This window comes from Misgurnus anguillicaudatus, chromosome 12, assembly GCF_027580225.2.
Source record: "Misgurnus anguillicaudatus chromosome 12, ASM2758022v2, whole genome shotgun sequence".
NCBI lineage: Eukaryota > Metazoa > Chordata > Actinopteri > Cypriniformes > Cobitidae > Misgurnus > Misgurnus anguillicaudatus.
In genome coordinates, this window is record NC_073348.2 from 14,266,402 (window position 1) to 14,274,943 (window position 8,542).

Sequence of the window (8,542 nt, forward strand, 5' to 3'; positions counted from 1 at the left end):
GTGTCATACACGATACTTCTAGATAGGACCGCTCAGTCTACAACATGCTACAGATTAGCCAGAACAATAATTTCCACCACTAAAGATAGCTTTATCAGCACTCTTCCAGACCTGTCTCAAATGAAACATGTAGAAGATAACAGTGAAGATCTGGATATTATAATAGAAAACCTGAACAACGTCTGCTCTAGCATGTTGGATGCCATTGCTCCCATTCAAAAAAAAGAGAATCAAAGAAAAAATGCCAGCTCCATGGTATGACCTTCATACTGCAGCCCTTAAAAAAGAATCTAGAAAAATGGAAAGAAACTACCGAAGCACAAAGTTAGAGGTATGGCGTTCAGCATGGAAAGAGAGTGTTCAACACTACAGACAGGCTATTAAAACTGCAAGATCTACCTATCTCAGTACGCTTATTAAAGAAAATCATAACAACCCTCGTTTCCTATTTAGCACAGACCGCTCATTAAAAAACCAAACCTTAACCAGGGAGATCTTAATAACCTTAGACCAATCTCAAATCTACCTTTTCTTTCTAAAATACCAGCTACGCACATTCGTAGAAAATAATAATACATATGAAAAGTTCCAATCAGGATTCAGGCCCCACCATAGCACAGAGACAGCGCTGCTTAGAGTTACAAATGACCTCCTATTAACATCCGACCGTGCTGAAATCTCAATCCTTATATTACTAGACCTTAGTGCAGCCTTTGACACAATAGATCACAGAATCTTACTCAATAGACTAGAAAACTATGTTGGCATCAGTGGTCAGGCGTTAGCCTGGTTTATATCGTATCTAACCAATCGATATCACTTTGTTTATGTAAATGAGGAAGAGTCATATCACTCCCCCGTTAAATATGGCGTACCTCAGGGATCAGTTCTAGGCCCAATCCTATTCTCGTTATATGTTACCTCTAGGAGACATTATCAGGAAACACACGTTTTCACTGTTATGCAGATGATACCCAGCTTTACATCTCGTCACATCCTAGCGAAACCCACCAGTTTTCTAAGCTAACAGACTGCATTAGTGATATTAGGGACTGGATGGCACATAACTTTCTTATGCTAAACTCCAATAAGACAGAGATACTTATTATTGAACCGAATCGCTACAAACATAATATGTCAGATTACAAGTTGCCCATAGATGGCTGCACGGTGGTGCCATCTTCCACGGTTAAGAATTTAGGCGTGATGTTCGACAGCAATCTATCTTTTGATAGTCATATCGCCAACGTCTGCCTCACAGCATTCTTCCATCTTAGAAATATCTCAAAAATACCGCATATGCTGTCTGCATCAGATGCAGAAAAGCTTATCCATGCTTTTATGACCTCTAGAATAGACTATTGTAACACATTACTCGGGGGATGCCATGCTGGTTCAAAACGCCGCCACAAGATTGCTTACTCGATCTAAAAAGTATGACCACATCAGTCCAATTCTAGCATCTTTAGACTGGCTACCAGTTAAATATCGCATACAATTTAAAATATTACTAATCACCTACAAAGCCTTAAATGGCCTAGCGCCCTCGTATATTAAAGAACTGCTATCAGAATACAATCCATCACTTAAACTGCGCTCACAAAATTCTGGTCACTTAATTATCCCTAGAATATCAAAAGTGTCTAAAGGTGGTAGATCCTTTTCCTACTTAGCCCCTAAGCTCTGGAATGATTTACCAAATAATGTTCAAGTATCAGACATAGTCGATCAATTTAAATCTAAACTTAAAGACATTCTTCTTTAACAAAGCATTCACATGAAATGTCCAGTAAATGTACTTTTCCCGCAGTAGTTATTTTGTCTAGAGCAAAGTACTCACATACCTCATATGGGTAATATACTATTGCCGCAATAGTTAGCCTGTCTGGAACCGAGCTGACTTAAACCACTATAATGTATGACATTTGCATTACATGCGAATGGCCCCTACGGTAATAGAACTCTGTTTTTGTCTCCCTGTCTCGTCCTCGACCCCAAAGACAATGAGACAAACAGACCCAGTTCCTGTTGCTGTGAAGGTCATCGCACCACTGATCTACTGGCTGTCCTTCAACGTGATGACCAGCCGATGCCCGACCAACGACCACCGGCTAAACCAGTTTAATCCTCTTACCCGCCTCCTATCCCTACCGTATCTATATATATATATAAATATATATGAATTCCTCCCAAGGGTTTGTATGTGCACAGAGTAGCGTTTCTTTTCCTTGTATGTAGCCTTTTCTATTTTATACGTGACATTTGTTTTTAAAAGTTTATGCCCGGCTCATGGTTTGCTGCACATATGTAAACGAGTAAGGAGAGATTAAACATTTTTCTTAAGAATATTAATAGCATTTACCATGCTTTGAAGTGTTGACGAAAATGAGGATTTAGTTTATTTATTTATTAGGTTGTTCAAGCTATCTATTGTGAGATGAGTACCATTACTAAAACAATTATGTGAATGCCTTGTTAAAGAGAAAAGTTTTAAGTCTAGATTTAAAGGTATCTATTGTGTCTGATTCTCGGACAACGGTTGGCAAATCATTCCAGAGCTTAGGGGCTAAGTAGGAAAAGGATCTTCCACCTTTAGACACTTCTTAGACACAGCGCAACGTCTAAATGGGCGTGTCCGAATCCACTTTTGCTAATTTGACGACGGGAAAAATGGTTTGTGCGCCGAACGCATGGTCAAAAAGAGTTGGTCCTATTGTAATGGGAGTATTTTGGGTGTAAAGTACAATAAACCAATTTTCAATTCAATTCAATTTTATTTATATTTATATTTATATATAATAGATATGGTAGGGATAGGAGGCGGGTAAGCGAATTAAACTGGTTTAGCCGGTGGTCGTTGGTCGGGCATCGGCTGGTCATCACGTTGAAGGACAGCCAGTGGATCAGTGGTGCGATGACCTTCACAGCAACAGGAACTGGGTCTGTTTGCATTCTGAACCAGCTGTAGCTTGTTTACCTAATTTGCATGGCATCCCCCGAGTAACGAGTTACAATAGTCTATTCTAGAGGTCATAAAAGCAAGGATAAGCTTTTCTGCGTCTGATGCAGACAGCATATGGCGTATTTTTGAGATATTTCTAAGATGGAAGAATGCTGTGCGGCAGACGTTGGCGATATGACTATAGAAAGATAGATTGCTGTCGAACATTACGCCTAAATTCTTAACCGTGGAAGATGGCACCACCGTGCAGCCATCTATGGGCAACTTGTAATCTGACATATTATGTTTGTAGCGATTCGGTTCAATAATAAGTATCTCTGTCTTATTGGAGTTTAGCATAAGAAAGTTATGTGCCATCCAGTCCCTAATATCACTAATGCAGTCTGTTAGCTTAGAAAACTGGTGGGTTTCGCTAGGATGCGACGAGATGTAAAGCTGGGTATCATCCGCATAGCAGTGAAAACTTATGTTATGTTTCCTGATAATGTCTCCTAGAGGTAACATATATAACGAGAATAGGATAGGGCCTAGAACTGATCCCTGAGGTATGCCGTATTTAATGGGGGAGTGATATGACTCTTCCTCGTTTACATAAACAAAGTGATATCGATTGGTTAGATACGATCTGAAACAGGCTAACGCCTGACCACTGATGCCAACATAGTTTTCTAGTCTATTGAGTAAGATTGTGTGATCTATTGTGTCAAAGGCTGCACTAAGGTCTAGTAATATAAGGATTGAGATTTCACCACGATCGGATGTTAATAGGAGGTCATTTGTAACTCTAAGCAGCGCTGTCTCTGTGCTATGGTGGGGCCTGAATCCTGATTGGAACTTTTCATATGTATTATTATTTTCTACGAATGTGCGTAGCTGGCTTGCCACTACTTTTTCTAATATTTTAGAAAGAAAAGGTAGATTTGAGATTGGTCTAAAGTTATTAAGATCTCCCTGGTCAAGGTTTGGTTTTTTAATGAGCGGTCTAATAACTGCTAGTTTGAAAGCTGTTGGAACGTATCCTAATTCTAGAGATGAGTTAAAGATATTAAGTACCGTGTCTGACACTACATGAAATACCTCTTTTAGTAATTTTGTGGGAACGGGGTCTAGTATACAGGACGATGATTTGGATGACGTTACTAGTTTAGAGAGCTCTTCTCAATAGACATGCTACATGTTTTATTTGAGACAGGTCTGGAAGAGTGCTAATAAAGCTATCTTTAGTGGTGGAAATTATTGTTCTGGCTAATCTGTAGCATGTTGTAGACTGAGCGGTCCTATCTAGAAGTATTGTGTATGACAGAAGGCAATGGTCTGAAACGGCATCGCTCTGGGGTGATATTTCGATGTCATTAATATTGAGTTCGAGTGACAGAATTAAGTCTAGTGTGTGATTACGAATATGCGTGGGCCCCGACACGTTTTGTTTAATGCAGAGAGAATTTAGAACATCCATAAACGCACGTCCTAATGCATCTTTTGGATTATTCACATGGATATTAAAATCACCAACGATAAGAGCTTTATCTACAGTAACTGTAAGCTCAGATAGGAAGTCTGCTGTTTCTTTAAGAAAATCTTTGTGGTGGCCCGGAGGCATATATATGGTAGCTAAAATGAACGAAAGCCATTTGTGGTTGCGATCAGTTATTTCCATATTTAACAGTATTATTTTAAACGAATTAAATTTTAGGTTGGATTTATGGTTTACTTTGAATATTTTATTGTATATTGTGCCTACACCACCCCCTCTCCCTTTTAGACGAGGAACATGTTTATAAAAATAGTCTTGTGGGGTGGATTCGTTTAAACTGATGTAATCGTCTGCTTTAAGCCAGGTTTCTGTTAAACAGAGTGCATCTTAGTTTTGGTCAGCAATTATTTCATTGATAATTGGTTCTTTATTGGTAAGCGATCTAATGTTAAGAAGGCCGAATTTTAACATTTGAGTTTCATCTGTTAATGTATTGTGTTCTAATTTTATGTTAATACGATTTGTACGAGACGAGGTAAACGGTGCTCTGTATTTATTTGTTCGAGGAACAGACACAGTCGAGATGTGTTGGTACTCTGTTAAAAAAGGCTTTATGTGCTGGGATATATGTGATCTTGACATGTCAAGGCAGCTAACAGACTGATGGGTAAGCCGATCTGTCTGTTTCCTGACCTGGGCCCTGGATAGTCAGACAATATCAAAAGTAAGACTATTGGTCAGATTTCTAGAGAGTATAGCACTTCCTTCCGGAGACGGATGGAGGCCATCTCTCTTTAGCAGGTCAGGTCTTCCCAGGAAATGCTTCCAATTGTCTATAAACCCTACGTTATGCTGAGGGCACCACTTTGACATCCAGCCATGAAGAGACACTAATCTACTGTAAGTTTCATCCCCCCGGTAGGCGGGGAGGGGACCAGAGCAAATTACATTGTCTGACATTGTTTTTGCAATTTCACACACCTCTTTAATAGTATCTTTGGTGATCTCCGACTGGCGGAGTCTGGTGTCATTCGTGCCGGCGTAAATAACAATCTTAGAAAACTTACGGTTAGCATTGGCCAGCACTTTAAGTTTGGATTAAAGTGCCTTCAGCTCTCATCCCCTTTAAAAGCCAGTTGCGCTGGCGCTATTTATAATCCCTATTTAGATGACGGACTTTGTAAACTGAAAAACTAAGCGGAGGAAGAAGATCCCCAGTTTAAGATTAATGTTAAAATAATTTTGTTGTTTTTCACTGGTATTGAATTTTTTTTTTTATTAAAACCTTTAAAATCGTTTTCTTTTAGTCATGGAAGTAAAAAGCAGGCTTTTAATTATGGAGATAATTTTTTCTCATTAATAATTCACGCAAAAAACATGATTCACACATGCGTAAACTATTTCACATGCATGAAATCTAATTCACATACACAAAAAATATATATATATTCGCAAAAAAACGATGTACATACACAAAATAAAAATTTATATTCATAAAATACTTTTCACAAAGGAAAAAAAAAACAATTCACAAGTGTCGAACTGTGTATGAAAAGTTTTAAATTTTGAGTTTATCATGACTGTGAATGTACGAATCGTCTTTTTCGTGTGTGAATTGCTTTGAATTCGTGTTTGTGTTTTTTGAGACTTTGGTGGCAGCACGCTTCTCCAACGTGGGTCACTCGTACGCTTTATCCAATCAGATGCAAGGTTACCATTCAACCAATCATAACCCGCCAAGAGCGCAGCACTCAAGGAGGAGCTTAGCATTGCACACTTTTTGCGCAATCAACTGAAATGAAGCTTCACGTCATCAACCAAGCATGGTGAATGAAGTGCGGGATATACGTGTAAGTTATTACTTTATTTCATATTGTTTCATAATTTAAAATAACACACATTACACTTGCTGTTTACAAAAGATTCCCGCGATGAACATGAATTGTATTGCAAGACAGACTGTCTTACCTAACAGTAAGAAGGAGAAGTGTTTTTTAAAAGTTAAATCAACAACTTTGAGAGTACGTTAAGTATTCTCATTTCATGCTAAATCCTCGTCTCTGTTTCTGACCAGTTAATATTGATCTTTGTATTATTTATCTATTTAGTTAAATAGTAAACACTTACAATATAGTCTTTATGTTATGCCTAAAGTGTTTGTTTTCGCAATGTACGTACAGGAATAAGATTGTTACTGACTGTGAGTAGTTTTTCGGTAATGATCAGGTCACTACATGAGAGATCAGGGTGATGGCGACTTGTTTCAGGTCGATGAGAAAGTCAAACAACATAAACTGAGTGTATATGAAAACACAAAAGACAAAATGCATTTTAAGCAGACGTTTTTGTGGGTTCTACAGTACATCGTGCATAGACAGGCTAAATCTGTTCATAAGTGGTTCAGTTTCATGACAGTAGCCTAGTAAATAGAGTTTACATATTTAGAATCAGTTTACATATAACATTGATTCTTAATTCTTGATATTGTTTAATGTCATTTATTCACTGATTGTATTAAAGGACTCTCGTCGTGTAATACTATCACAGAGCAGTTGTTCTGGTGTTGCTGGGACAGCACATTGTTGCACTACTCAGAGCTTGGCATCAGTGAAGTTTACAGCTGTACTGAAACGGTTGAGAGCTGACACAGACCTAGAACAATGGTAATTTTTATTTAATCTACATTTTACTGTAATGTACTATTCCAAACATTTTCATTAATGTTAACATGGCCACTGTGTGTTTTCTGTGTATTTACAGAGGTTCTGTCTGCAAGACCCAAAGAAAGGAAGCTTGCTGATGTATTAAGGTACAACACAAAAATTTTGCAATGTAGTATTTTACACACACACACACACACACACACACACACACACACACACACACACACACACACACACACACACACACACACACACACACACACACACACACACATATATATACTTCACAAAAGACATACTGTATGAGATCAGGCTCATTTCACTGAAAATGTTTATGTAACGGATAAAGTCCATACGAGTGGTTATTACAGAATAATCCATTACAATGTACCAAACAACAGTCCTGTCCAGATTGAGGCTGCGGTGTGACATTCAGGACGTCAGATGATTAGAAGTATTGCAAATGTCATGTAATAAGAAGCAGTATTTGATAAAAAACTGCAAAAGATTTTACAGACTAAAATGATAGGAATTGACCTTTTTTGTTTCAGGAGTACCTTTTAAAAGAGTGTCACCTGTAAGCTGCCTGACCTCACAGTCCTCCAAGTAGCAGAGGCGTTTAAGGACCTTGCCAGTGCTGTAGCCCCTTCGGTCACCACTATCAGGATGTCACATGTCAATTCTTTGGTGGATTTTGGCTTTGGCAGAGTTTAGTATGGAAGTGTGCCGTCATACCAGCAGCAACAACACACAACCTTAATCGTTATTAAGATGCCCCATAACTACAACCTCTGCAACTATTTGGCTACAGCCTTGACACATCTGTTTGCTTGATAGTTATTTATATTTACATGTTTACATTTCTGAAGTTAAGTTAGTTATTTACAGTATATTACATACATACTTTCCTGCAATGTAAATGTTCAAAGTAATTTAGTTTTACATTCATGCAATGCAGGCAACACTGTATGAAAGTTATTTACAGTATATTTAAATACATTACTGCATTGTAAATGTTCAAAGCCACATGTTTACATTCCTGCAGTGCATGCAACACTGAATAAAAGTTACTTACAGTATATTTACATTCATTTCTGCATTGCAAATGTTCAAAGTCATTTATATTTACATGTTTACATTCCTGCAGTGCATGCAACACTAAATAAAAGTTATTTACAGTATACAGGGGTGCAAACTCATCAGGGGTGAAAAAGGTGACAAGACACAAGCGCTCTTATATAAGCGGATATGCGGCTTGCACGCTCCTCTTAAACAGAAACAGGTATATAGCGCATATAGCACTGTTGTCAACGGCTTAAAATCACTTAACTTAAAACTGCTGTGCGTGAACAAATGTTAAGCTTTATGACCACGCGCACACCAATGTGACGTGGGCGCGTAACCTCAAATGAGAAAATACTACAAGTATGTGCACTCAATCTG

The 8,542-nt window shown here is 38.2% G+C and overlaps 1 long non-coding RNA gene across 3 annotated transcripts; it reads left to right on the forward strand.

The window, feature by feature from the left end:
* The first annotated feature begins 6,146 nt into the window (after positions 1-6,146).
* LOC141369180 (uncharacterized) lies at positions 6,147-8,277 on the forward strand. 3 transcript variants are annotated; one of them, XR_012372751.1, is made up of 4 exons: positions 6,147-6,286; positions 6,957-7,099; positions 7,197-7,245; positions 7,651-8,277. It is a non-coding gene; the product is annotated as an uncharacterized lncRNA (long non-coding RNA). The 3 variants fall into 3 exon arrangements; XR_012372752.1 differs by having other exon boundaries at positions 6,205-6,286; positions 6,984-7,099; XR_012372750.1 differs by lacking the exon at positions 6,147-6,286 and having other exon boundaries at positions 6,816-7,099.
* The last annotated feature ends 265 nt before the right edge of the window (positions 8,278-8,542 follow it).